The sequence below is a fragment of the Dreissena polymorpha genome, chromosome 12 (assembly GCF_020536995.1).
Source record: "Dreissena polymorpha isolate Duluth1 chromosome 12, UMN_Dpol_1.0, whole genome shotgun sequence".
Classification (NCBI taxonomy): domain Eukaryota; kingdom Metazoa; phylum Mollusca; class Bivalvia; order Myida; family Dreissenidae; genus Dreissena; species Dreissena polymorpha.
This window is the reverse complement of record NC_068366.1, coordinates 54,742,807-54,757,463: the sequence shown is the minus strand read 5'-3', so window position 1 is coordinate 54,757,463 and position 14,657 is coordinate 54,742,807. Positions and strand designations below refer to the sequence as shown.

General features: G+C 33.6%; 1 long non-coding RNA gene across 1 annotated transcript; it reads right to left on the bottom strand.

Annotated features, from left to right (window-relative positions):
- Positions 1-10,912: 10,912 nt before the first annotated feature.
- Positions 10,913-14,248, bottom strand: LOC127853475 (uncharacterized). Its single transcript, XR_008036625.1, has 2 exons — positions 14,132-14,248; positions 10,913-12,387 (listed from the first exon to the last, which is right to left on the bottom strand). It is a non-coding gene; the product is annotated as an uncharacterized LOC127853475 (long non-coding RNA).
- Positions 14,249-14,657: the final 409 nt, after the last annotated feature.

The window sequence follows — 14,657 nt, the reverse complement described above, 5'->3', positions numbered from 1 at the left end:
GCAGGGGGGGGGGTGTCCTGTGTTTTTACTTGTATAATGTTCCTGCAATGCTGTGTGCTTGAGGGACTTTTGTTTGGCGACAAAATAGCAGGGATAGTTCGTGTGTCGTATGAATCGATATCGCTGCAGGAATTTCAAATGAACCGTTAAACTAAATTTAGATTCGAATCGTACATGCATGATATACATGCTGGCGAATTCGGCTGTACAGCCTTTTTCGATTTCAGAATTAAATATCTGGCTTATTTAGCATTTTCGACACATGTTCTTCTTAACTTTTTTTTTAGTTTATATTGAAATATATGTATAATACGTTTTTACACATTTATATTAATAAATAAATATTTGACAAGATCGTATATACCCGCTTTAAACAAAAGTACGTCAGTAGCCATATTTGGAACACGGGAAGTAACTACAACTGCGCAAAACGAAACACCAAAATAACCAAAATATTGGCAAACATTGCTTGCTTTTTTTTGCTTTTAAAACACAAAAAAATACTAAAATAATCGAAACTGATTATAGAATTTTTTAAGAAAAACATGAGTATTTTGTCTGTGGTGAAAATCACGAGCAAAATATCAAAAACAATGAATTTTCCATGTAAACAGATATTTATCATTTAATTTTACAATTTCCCCCCTTTGGGGCCCCGTGTTACAAAACACTTTCGTTAAGATCGGACTTCCCCAATTACAGAGACAAAACTAACAAGCATTCATTGACAAACGTGTTCATATACACCCTCCTTCCAACCAACAAACGAGAAATCTTTTTTTCTCTCCGTTAAATAGCGTTTATTAATAGACACAATGTGGATAAATGTACACAAATTCAAAAAATGTGCGCTTACCAGCAGTCCATCAAAATTGACGCAAATTTATCATGTGTTTGCTGGCGGGACTGCAATTTCAGTCTGTTGCGACTTTCCCACACGCCCGAAACAAACCGTACAGAGTGAGTGGCTTTCGTTATATTCTTTTTTTCTGTTTTCATTTTTCTTCCGTACGAGTGTGATTCCTTTCGTCGCATATCTAGCGAATGTTGTTGTTGTTTGTAGTTGACAACATGTGACCATGATAATTTGCATAGCTTGCGACGCTGCAACGGTTTTCGCCTATTGCATGTTTTTATTATCATTTACATATTATTTTATCGATTATTAACCGATTTTGACCAGGTTTTCGATGTCAACCTCGATAAAAAATATAGTTCAATGAATTTATGTAAAGTGTATTTTATCGCTATACGATTTTATGCAAAACAACGATCTATTCCGCGAACTGGTACTTTAAACTAAATAATATTGTTTAAAAAATGTCTTCGAGACGACAGTACTTTTTACTGTTTAATTAAATGTTCAAAACAGCTGTTCTGTTCGTTATCGGTGGCATCACAGTTAGTTAGAAAATATTCCCATTAGTTTATAACGAGTTTTGGTCGAATTGATAATAAAACCCCGATATGTACATTAAATTATACACTTATTGAAAATTTCTTCGTAGAGCCTCTGGCTTGCAGATTACATGAATGTACCGGTTTTTCATGTCTGAAAACGTATTAAGCGCTCCTGTCAGTTACTGGACACCGAGCAAACACAAAAGAGGGGCGAAACACTGCAAGGCAAAGGTGCTATAAACCAATAAAAAGTGTATCATTGCTTGTAAGTATTGTCGCTATATTCTTTTTTATAAATTGTGTTAGTGCCAAATTCACTGCCTACATACGACTAATTGTAGCTATTTAACGGTTGCTGATGCATAGTTTTTTGTCCGTAGTTAAGATGTGAACATGCAACAATCCCTATAATCAGGTTGTTGACCACATTAGACAGCCTTGCTGTTGGCGAAGCGTAATGATGAATGGGCAATTATTTTTTTAGACTCAGCGTTTTCATCAAATAGTCGGTTCGACTGGATCTTTGAAAAGAAACTTAATTTCTTCTGCGAGACTTGAGCGAAATAAGCAAGAGTGTTTTAACGGAATGGTTAGCGGAAATTACACAAACTGATATTGTTAGGCAGCATTTTTATTTTGTAAAACTTTATTTCTGTTTACTCCTGGCAGAAGACCATGAGTTTATATAATTATATTAAAACGTAAAAGATGCATGTAATGAATATATAATTGTACGAGTATATCGTTCTATTTCACACAATATTAAGAATGCTACAACATTTGCATTAGTTCATAAAAGATAAAAGCTAGTGCAACGGTATTATTGTTTGTTGTTGGATAATGCCGATTAAGTGGGCGGGGACTTACTTTTTAGCAAACATATATGCAATATTTTCTGATGTATGCGTTTGTGTAATCTTCACGAATCTATTGTGCGTTTTATGCGAGAAAACAATACTGTTAACAATTTTTTTTTATTTATTCTCCTATTGTCCTGTTATTTCTTTCAATATTGGAAGTCCTAATACAACTTTAACATTCAATTATGTAGGTGACGTTAAAAGTAAAACATAGGGGACATTTTAGTTGCGCCGCCGATTATTGTGCTTCTAAAACATCATTCGGTTCTAAGGGGTAATTATAATTGGAATACGAGACTCAGGGGAAGGGGTATTACTGCTCTTAAAATGTAAAGACCTCCCCTGATTATAGTACTAAAACGAGTTTTTTATGTGTAAAATGAGTACTGAATTTGCATAGTATAGGTGCAAAGAACAAGAAGTGTCATAAGAGGCTAATTATGGCCATATCTATACGGCTGGATCGAAATAAAATACCGGTACGTTGGGAACATTTAGATGTCCGATTACGAGTTCAATTTGTCTTTTCCTCCCCAAACATTCACGTAAGAAATAAGTGATTGATTCCTATGTAAGGGGAAAACAGTACGCGCAAAAGCCACGAATGAGTTACCTCCCCAAGACAGCAGCACACAGAGCAATGATCTATATATAAACATGTTTATTTATAGATCTTTGAACAGCGGATCCGTGCATGTACAGTCTTTTCCATTTTCGTTTTGCATTCGACACAACACGAAACAAGAATCAACGTATATAAGTTAATATTTCGATTTTCGTATAACCGGAACAAAAATAAAACAACAAAACAAATTTGAGTTCTTTGTATCGTTTATTCGGTGTACTATTAACAAAACAAAAACACGATCTTATTTCCTTTTCATATTTCGTTTCAATTTTAATTACACAAAAATTTATATATGAAAATTGAAACGCAATGCCTGTTTCAATCGACCATTCTTGAGTTGATAAAACGGTATACGGAAAACGAGGGGCGCTCCGATGTTTTGGTGAGATAAGTCGTGAGTGATCTTTTTGCGCAGTTTTCTCTCTTAGATCTTATTATTTTGAATACATAATGTAAACAATTAGAGAGGAAGAATAGTCGAGTCTTGGGACAGCTATTGTTGGCTACTCCATTTGGAAAATAAATTGATCTAGTTACAATAAATTATGATACAAATGTACATGTCTGCTTTTATTTGAAATCATTGGATTTGAGTACATGTATAACAAGCATTTTGATATCATGGCACAATAAAATATCTTTTTTAAGGTTCATGTAGAGGATTCAGTTGAAAAATGTGGGAACCCCTAACATTGAACTAAAATTTGACTATACAAAGAGTGCCACATTGAACATGTTTACATATTTCTTAAAAGAATGGTTTTCCCTCAAACTGCTACCAATTTTGTGCAGCAAAGTCTCATACCATCGACAAAATCAATCAAAATACAAAAATTTGAATGATGTTTATTCAACGTATTTCGGCGGAAAATTATATAACTAGTTAATAATATCGACATTGATGATGGCAAGTTACGCTTAAATAGTAAAAAAAATACATATCTAGAAATATCAAAACTCGAACACATGTCATTTCATGACGATGGGGGCAGCCATTTTTAAATTAAAAAAATTGAAAGAAACATGCTAAAAATCACTCATCGCCTAATTGACATTCCAAACGGTTGACGATGACAAATGCATTGGATTGTAATCTTTCCGTTGATGTGTGCAAACTGCATGATCAGATCTCATAAACACTCCAAAAAAATAACTTTCTAAGAAGCATTTCACCAATGTTTACAATTGTTGTCGAATCACATGTACTTGTATTATTGCGCACAAAATAGTACGCTTACAGACTGACAGAAAGATCGATACGAAACTACGTTCAATTTAACACGGTATACTATTTTATTGATAATACATAATATTAATTCGATTCAACAACTTAATGTAAAAATAATTCTTTTAAACGGAGTTTTTAATAACGAAAGTGAAAACAACGGAAGTCGGATGGATATTATGTGAGATGCACTTCGGCACCAGAAAAACAATACAAATACACTAAAAAAAGACGTGTGGGGGGAAACTTTCAGCTGGAAAATGTTTGAAATGGGGTAAGTGATTATATCTCTGTGTGATCATTTCTGTTATTAAGCGCGATCTCTTCCTGATTAATGTTAACAGTTGTTTTACACGTCGCGACCCAACTGTCAAAATAATGATGTGTTTTCTCAGGTATGTGTATACACATACCAGGTTTTCTTACTACTTCACGCAATTTCGACCGATTTGTAATGCACGTCTTTTCTACGGAGCACAGCGAGTGCCACGCTTTCAAAATGGGTAGAAGGAATCGATATACAAATGTATACAAAGATTCGGTTTGCCAAAAGGAACACATTATTCAAAACGGTACAAGGACAGTAGTTGTTCAGGAAGGAAGAAAGAAAAAAACATGATACCTAGCTGTGTATTTCTATGTAAAACTATGATTTCTAGAGTCGTCTGCACAAAACTCATAAAATCTTGTTATTGATAAGAAATATCTCCTTTTATCACAATGATTTCTACCCAGCCAAACCTTTTTCTTTATATTTTTTTACAATTTTATATGTCGTCTGCAATTTCTTTCAATTTGAGATGGTTTAAAATTTTCCAATTGGTTATAGCAAAATTGTTAAGCTCTTGAAATAGAATGGTGACTCTTATTATCCACCCTACCTGGATTTTTAAAAAGTAGTTCAGTTTAGTTATTTTTAGAACTTTGTTCAGGAAAATTATCAAAAAAATGCAGTTGAATAATAACTCATTTGTTGTTTTCTGACAATAATTTTCTGTGAAATGTTGCTAACTTGACCTTGTATATGTATATAGCTTTGTATTTATTCAACTTACGGTAGTGCATATCCTTCCTAACTTTAGATTGAGATTTTGTAAATTAGTGTAAAAATGTATTGGTTTTAAACAAAAATATTAATAAAGCAAAAAAATATTGAATGTCAAAAATGTGTTTATGTTATACTATCCGTCTTTACCTTTAAAATGATATATAGTTTGACTATATTGTACCACATTGAATGAAGAAAACCGAAATCAAAGTTTTAATGAATTTTATCCCTTCCATGAACCTTAAGAGTACCTTTTCTCTTAAAGAAATTAAAACAATTGAATTATTTACTACATGGTATTTATATATGTTTAACAAATGAAACAATCCCCACATTATTGCTAAACATATAGATTAAATTAGTATGATGAAAAATTCCCCTGAGAGCATAGATTGCCTCGTGAAGCCCTGTCACGACACGTCGCGTGCCGTCCTGGTGGACTCATACCACGCGGTTCTTGCATCCTACCAGTGATTTGCAACAACTTGCAAAATAGGGTGTGACACGGTTTACAAACTGTGTTCTTTCAAACGTGTTTCAGAATGATTATCTTTAGTGCTTCCTTTATAGGATAAAGAAAATTTGCTTATAACAATTATATTTCAAACTTTTTACAAGACCATTACATTATAATAATAGAATAATCAACGCTAATTAAAGTCGATAATTTAAAGTACCATATAGGTTCAACTTTGACATTGTTACAAATAATTCATTGTTAAATAATGTTTTTGTTTTTGTACGTTTTTTTCCACTGTTTCAATTACTGGTAAAATAAACTGGATGTGTATATAAGGAATACAATAATACATTGTTTACGACTATTGCATGTTCTTTAACATATCACGCAAGCCAAGGCTTGCTTGAAGGCGCGTTCCACTTCCCTGCTCACGGCCACCACCAACTAGAAGAAAATTTCAATCAAATAAGCCCTAAAACTCATATTTATCATTGACTCAGCAAATCATACACGTATAGTTACAGATATACAAGCTTTTCTATAATGGTATTCGAGTTTCATTCAGGGAGACAACCAGGGTCTAAAACGGAACGTTTCAACGCGTGCTTGTAGTTTCTATAGGCGTGACGCATGCTATTTGCCTTCTTTATAAAACGTAACGTTTAAAGTCAAATTTTTAACTGGCTATATAATATCATTGGAAGGTAAATCTTTTTTTAAGCATTAACTTAACCTTTAGCGCTCTTTCCGGAACATGAAATATGTTGTTTAATTAGTTATTTAATAGGCAAATTTATTATTATTATTATTAATATTATATACAATTATTTCAAGCGCAACACGGTTTCATATAAGGTGTTTGGTTATAACTCTTTCCGAGCTAAAATCACATATCACCGTTCAGTTTTTAAATGAAACATGTATTTGTTCTCAATCGTACGAATTGGAAATTATATATAAGACACCTTGCACTTTACCATTTCATAAGATTAAACTATTTTTTTATTCATTCTCCTATTGTCCTGTTCTTTCTTTCAATATTGGCAGTCCTCATACAACTTTAACATTCTATTATGTAAGGTGATGTTAAAAGTAAAACATAGGGGACATTTTAGTTGCGCCGCCGATTATTGTGCTTCTTAAAACATCATTCGGTTTTAAGGGGTAATAATAATTGGAATACGAGACTCAGGGGAAGGGGTATTACATCTCTTAAAATGTAAAGATCTCTCCCTAATTATAGTACTACAACGATTTTTTTTGTAAAATTAGTACTGAATTTGCATAGTATAGGGGCAAAGAACAAGAATTGTCAAAGTGGCTAATTATAGCTCTGTCTATACAGCTGGATCGAAATGAAATACCAGTAAGTTGGGAAACATTTAGATGTCCGATTACGATCATTTCAATTTGTCTTTTCCTCCCCCAAAATTTCACGTAAAAAATAAGTGATTTATTCCTATGTAAGGGAAAACAGTACGCGCAAAAGCCACGAATGACTTATCTCCCCAATACAGCAGCACAGAGCAAAGATCTATATATAAACCTGTTTACTTATAGATCTTTGAACAGCGCCAACGTTTTTCGTTTTTTGTAAACCGTAATATCAAATCAAGAACGGTAAATGGGATGAAGTTTTAATCATTGATTTTCGTTATATGAAGATTGAAACAAAATTTGAAGAGGGAAATACATTTCGTATTTTGTATTATAATTAGTACAACGAAAAACGATATAAAGAAGTTGTTGTTTTTTTCGTAATTAGTTTTTGTTTTGGTTATGGTTATTAGAAAATCGGAATATGAACTAATATGCTTTAGTTTTCATGTTTGGTTGTGTCGAATTCAAAACGAAAAAGGAAAAGACGGTATATATACGGACCTCCTGTTTACCTGTTTTGATTTGCTAAAACTGAAAATGAGTTGCCCTGCTTTTTCGGAAAGATAAATCATGATTGACCTCCTTGTGCCATTCTGTCCTTTGGATTAGAATTACCCATAAACTGAATAGCCAACACCAATAAGAATTTATAAATGTTATTTATTTGCTGATAATTTTAAACACGTGAATGAATATATAATACATTTATGTAAAATTTGCACTGCTTACGCATGATGTCTTCAAACAAAGGTTACAATCAAGTGTGTCTTCTAAACGCAACATGTTTAGCTCACCAGAGGACGAATTGCTCAATGTGAGCTATAGTTGTTATCCTTTGAGGTAGGGAGAGTGGTTGAACAAAAAATGCAGTCTTTTCAAGGTTGTTATAAGTGGTAAGCAATATTTTTTAATACCAAATTTTCATTTTCAGCCTCTAAAGTGTTACCTTGACCTTTGAAGTTTTCATTGCAACGTTTTGTCTGATGATGGATTGCATGTTTGCCAATTTAATACAAAAACCCTCAATATGAAGCAAAGTTATGGACGAGACAGATGTGAAGACGGACAGACATACAGTGCGACCATTAACCATTTAGTGTGGCCTTGATATTTGAGGGAATGAGAGGGGATCTACTTGATACATATCGTCTTATGATGGTTTACATTTATACAACGTTATCTAAAATCCATTATATATCGAAAAGTTAAGGCTGCTCCATGACGCCTGCTCCGAAAAGGGGTACAAAACAGTCAAACCTAAAAAAAATAGTTGAAATTGCAGTCACAGAAGAGCAACTGTGTCAATCCTATATTCAATATCAATTAGAGTCAACTCCCATGACAGTAGCGCCACTAGTTTTTGAGGTTACTGTTTTACCAAAGCATACACGGTAAACGAAAAACAAATAATTTCAATGTTCAAACATTGATTATCATAACATTAAGATTTGAAACGAAATATGAATGGGAACATAAGTTTTATTGTTTTGTTATTCGTTCAATGGAAACGCTTAAATGAAATCAATTTGCCTTTCCGTATTAAGGTTTTGTTTTTAAAATCTATAGTATCATATTTCATAAATTGCAATCGAAATTGCAGCCACAGAGGAGCAACTATGTCAATCCTATAGTCAATATCAATTAGAGTGAATTCCCATGACAGTAGCGCCACTATTTTTTTGGTTACTGTTTAACCAAAGCATACACTGTAAACAGGAAAACAATGGTTAAACATTGATCATCATATAATTGAGATTTGAAAAGAAATATGAATGGGAAAATATTTTTTTTGTTTTGTTATAAGTTCAACGAAAAACGCTCAACAGAAATCATATTGCCTTTCAGTATTTAGGAGGGGGGGGTAAATCGCAATACAATCTACAGTATCATACATTGATTCGTGTGTTTCCTTGATGGGATGCAAAATTAAGAGATGCAGCCGTTTGATCTACATGAAAGTATAATGCAGGTTGCAGAATCAACGGGGTTTCCCGGGTTTTTCACACGGGCTGGACAGAATGTAAACACACCGTTAAGAAATTTATTTTGCGAATATCTCAAGTTATTGAAATACATTTGAAAAAATCTCTGGTGCATAAACGACGTTTTTCATGCGGTTTGTGTCGATATCTTAAGGTATAAGAATTCTTCCTTAAATACGTCTGAAATCGTTGACAAAATCACACGTTACGTGAACGTAACCGCGTGTACAATGAATGCAGTAGATAATGCATTTTTGAACAAGACCTCAGGCTTTTTTAATGAAGTAATTCATATGTATTTTACAGCGCCATAAGCAGCAAAACAATCTGTCTTTTATGCACTCGTTGGAACTCTATAGAAAAATATTCTTTAAAGTTATTTGAAATAAAGCACCACTTACCGTCTTGTATACATCCATTAAAGTTAAAAGGGGGAACCCCACAAAGTCACGTAATCCAGTACCCTGTTATACATTTATACAGAAGCACTGAAAAGTTTAAACGACATGCCATTATTTTTACTATACAACGCAAGCCTACACGTAAATATAAATTTAACTCTTCAAAGCTGTGGTAATAATAACATGGTATTTGACATTTGCCATGATTGTTCTATTGTATTGCATACATTGATTTAGTTAACGTAAATGCCATCGGGCACCATTTATTTGAGTAGTTCTCATGTACCAAACACGTGTGTCTGACCGACAAAATATATAGTGACAATGTTCTTATCAGACACGGAGTCTTTCATGCCGTTTAGAGGTTTCGCTGAGTTTTTCACAAAGATATTTGTTCCGATTCGACTGGTAATTTCGTAAGCCGTATTCTCAAAAACTTAACAGGCGGTTATACGTTTACCCTTTTTTTCTTTCGTTTCCTAACGAAGAACGAACTTCAATCAAATGCTTGTTAGCATATGGCAGTTTAACTGTTATGGCTATAGTAAAAGCTGTTGAACACTATAAGTTGCAGGTGTAATCCAATCGTCTTAAAACTTGGTCAGAACATTTAGTCTTATCTCTCGGCTTAGTTCGAAAATTGTTCAGGTCCGTTGTAAGACATTGTACCCACGGGCAGGGGAAGTGCTTCTAATACGGCTTTAGTTTAACGTTTTTAACACTCTTTTTTGGTTTCATATTTATTAAACCTTTTTCGTAAATGTATTTTTATGATATTAGGGCCGAGTGCAAAAATGGTTCTAGTCCGTTAACAAAACAAAGATGCAAGGTGTGAAGCATTTGTCATTATATGGCTATTTTGAAACATATTTTACAAGTTTTTACCCGATCTTAACGAAATTTGCTCAGAATGTTTACTCTAATGACATTGCAATTAAGTTAAAAAAAGTTGTGGTCTGTTACAAAATATGGGTGCCGCAGGATGAATTAGTTCAACTTGTAATGTTGGCTTAAACACCGGTTTAATATTATTTTGTCTAAAGCTCATTAAAACCATGACAGAAATAATATGATAGTGTAATGTTAACATTGTTTTTATTGATGGGAATGATCACGATGATGATGGCGATATTGATTACGGTTCAAGATAATGGTGATACTGATGATGGATTCAGAAACATGAACAACAACCCAAATTTCTAATTATAAAAAGGATATTTGTTAGATTTGGTGGAATATCAATTTGAATTCACGAGTGATTAAAGAAAAAAAAACAATGATAACATGTGAATTAAAATCGAAATTCTACCAAATCAAACTCATTTTCGTTTTATTTTATGCTTACAAATGATAATTTTTGTATTTTTGCTGAAACAGATGACGTCGTAACATCATTAAAACGACGTCTCAAAATAATTTTCACTGTTTGAAACAGTGAATTATCAGTTTTATTTCATTCATATTTCTCTCTAAACCACCGGAAAGCATAAAATAACGTGCATTATTCAAAATAATCAATGCCATTAGTTCAGATTTAAGTATCTTTATTATTGCGGAAAACCACAGTGGTGAACATCCTAGAGGAACAACAATTGTTTCATATGAATATTATTTGACATTTGATTCACATATCATATCCGTTATCATGCTTACTCATTTAATACTCACTCAACTGTGCTTGCATTTTTATAGGACAACAGTTTTGATATATGTCTTCTAAAATGGTTATATGGTGATTGTGTAAAAAGCTAACAGCTTACACTCTTTAGAAATTTGCCCCGACTGAGCGATAACATCAAAGACCCTTGATGTCAGACCAACATCGGTGATAAGTTACTAATGCAATCACTTTTTAATGTTGGTGTGATTATCAAAGACATGTGTTTTGTAACAGGTTTCACTGCTGTTTTAATTGGAAATATCATTGCAAGGTGAGTCTGAAAGATGTTCCAGTTGTTTAAAAACAAGGCCCCGAGGATGGTTGCAGTTTTTCTTTAAATGGCGATAGCGAAACATTTTGAACATTCTATAAGTCAAATTTTAGTTCAATTTTAATGAAAGCTGCCGAGAATGTTCTTTTGATATCTTGATTGAGACTTACAATTGTTCTGGATGTTTTATCTCGGCTGCGTTCGAAAATGGTTCCATTTCGATGTTAAATATGACATCCAACGGACCGGGCAGTTAACCTTATATGTAAAACCTTGTTGACAATTGAGAAGTCCCAGTAATTGTCGATTTTTCATAAAAATTGGTCAGGACATTTGTTCCAATGATATAATCAATCACCAAAAGATTTTATAATTATGTTCTTAGAAATGCTATATTTATGTTTCACAATATTGTTTTCTTCTTATGTCCACCTTTAAGAATAGTTAAGTTTCCTGGGCTCTGTTTAGCGCCCGTTGCCCTCTTATTATAAAAACAAAATATGATGTTTTTGTCTAGATACAATAATTCCTTTCACTTCATCTTATGCGAATCGCCCGATTCGTTTGTCGATAAGGGCATTTTTTTTTTAAGTAATGTACATATATTATCAAAGACAATCTCATATTTAACAGCACGTATTTATGAAGTGTCCAAATATTTTATTGTAATGCACGCTTTATTAATAAGCACAATAGTTTACCTGAATGGAAAAGTAAATATAATCGAAAGATATAATAAAGTGCTGTTTGAAATCAAATCCAGCGGGACAAATGAAGTAAAAACTAGAGCATTTAGGGTGAAATCGATGCATCTGCTTAACATTTCCTTGTTCATTATTATGCAATCGCACAGTTGAAAAACATACACAAACAAATAATTAAAAAGCAAAAGTTACATCATAATGATAAGACACTTTGTTGATTTATAGAAAATGCACATTTTCATTCCGAATTTGTGCAGTTCAACAGGCATGTAAACTATAACCCCATGGCATACAGCTCTCGCTGCATTTGGCAGACAGCACAAGGGCCGCAAAAAGATATTACCAGACAGTCGTTGCAAATCGTACCCTGTAAAAAAATTAAAACAATTGTCAATACTTCGATGTAATAAATAAAGTTTGTTTTGAAACATTTTATAAAAGCAAAATTAAAAAAACAACAACATTACATCGTTTTCTTTCACTAATACATGAATGTGTGTTCCGGTAATTCACAGGAGACGTTTTAACAAGACAAGGACGTAAAGATAATATTATATGGTACACACAAGCCACATAACCTTGTGCATGACTCTCAGTGTCCTTACACCGACAAAACAGAGAAATAACGTTATTTGATCAGCACATTCATCACAGTGGTTGCATCCTCTCGCGAAACAATAACCACTTTTGTCATTAGTAAAGTCCTGTCAAGTATGGAAGAATCACCAGTTTGTTACTGATTTTGAAATGTAAATCAATAAAATTTTCTACTATTTCATTCTCATATGGTCTGCTATGACGGCATGGGTTCAATGAACTATACCAGAGAAGAGAAAAATCTCTGCGGAATGTCCATTTGCAACAAATACAAACCGTTACGTGATTCTTTCAGGAACTCATACAGACAATTATAAGCTAACGGAACCAATAAGCAAATCATAAAAGACGTGATCTTTAATGTAATATAATAACAGTCATTGGGAGGACCACAAAGGAATGGCCATTGTCTGAAACAGACAAAGTACTCTCGTTAATGACCCGTTGCATCCTGGTACGTAATTAACGAGAAATAACGTTGTATGATACTCACAAAGTCCAAACACAACACAAGTTTATGTCAAAAAAGGTACTTGTACTAATCTTACTAGAGATACTGCTATTTGATACGCACGAAATACAAACCTTAATGCCCCCCCCCCCCTCTCCCACAAAAAAAAACAACAAAAACTACAAACAACGTCCTTTACGGGCCTAACCAGAAATAACACTGCGTCACACCGTACAGACTTTAAATGTATATGCATTCGTTATGTTTTGGTCCATCAAGGAAAAAATAATTGTTTTACACGCACGGTATACAAACCTTAACGACACCAAGCGTCTTGACATTGATCTGATGCGAAATATCGTGTTCTGATACGCAATAAGTACTCACCTTTACGTCGCCAAGACCCCTCACACGGACCCTCAGGGCTAACAAAGCGTCCGGCACACAAAAGGGCATGCAGAAACCGTCGCCAACTCGAATTGATAATGCACACGTCGACGCCCCACTGCACCAGATCGTCATGCAACCTATTGATTATGACACAAATCAAATGAGTTGGTGTAGTTTGTTAACATACACACATCTTTATGATCGCGGATATTTACATACACACCTCTTAATGATCGCGGATATATACATACACACTTGTTAATGATCGCTGATATTTACATACACACCTGTTAATGATCGCGGATATTTACATACACACCTCTTGATGAGCGCGGATATTTACATACACACATCTTAATGATCGCGGATATTTAACATATGACTCTTATTCGAAAAAAAGTCCACATTAATTGTTGGCAATATGTAGATTTCTCAAAATCTACAAAATAAGTTGTCCAATATGTTACAAATATTACGAGTGCACGTTTTTTATTTAATACAGTCCAAGTATATGTGGCGAAGCTGAATCGTTTATTTGTTTTAAACAATATAAGGTTGTTAATTACAAAGCATTTGACGTTTTAAAAATATTCTCTTGCCATGTATCATTCTCGACAGTCAAATAATTGTGTTTATGACCTACGCCCTGAAATACTTTTATATCACGACATACACGAGCCAATATCTTCGCAGCAACCGCAGAGGCCAGATGTCCAGTCACGTGTTCCATTACGTGTTCCAACCCGAAGCGAATTCTCTGGCTGTGTCGGCTGATTGTTGATAACCACTGAAAAGGCATAAAATCGCCCACGCTCATTTTGAACACTACAGAAGGAATTCTCAAAGCTATTTGAATAGATAATTAGCATACTTGAAAGTAATACTGACTTTGGTTATCGATTTTTTTTTCGTTAGATTTAATTGAAGGCATTTCGCCCAACATATTGCTAACTGACTGATTAAATATTTCATACATATTGCTAAACTTTCACGAACTCCTGCACAATTTTCGTTAAAATGATAGAAAAAGTTCAAAATATTTTTAGTTAAAATAATGAAGAAAGTGCTCCCTTTCTTTGTAAAATATTTTCGCAAATATTTATTATTAGACATGTTAGGAAGTGTTTCTTAAATAGTATTCAACGATTTTGGAATGCTTCCCTAACTCTCAGAAGAATAAAGTACGAGAATCTGTTGTT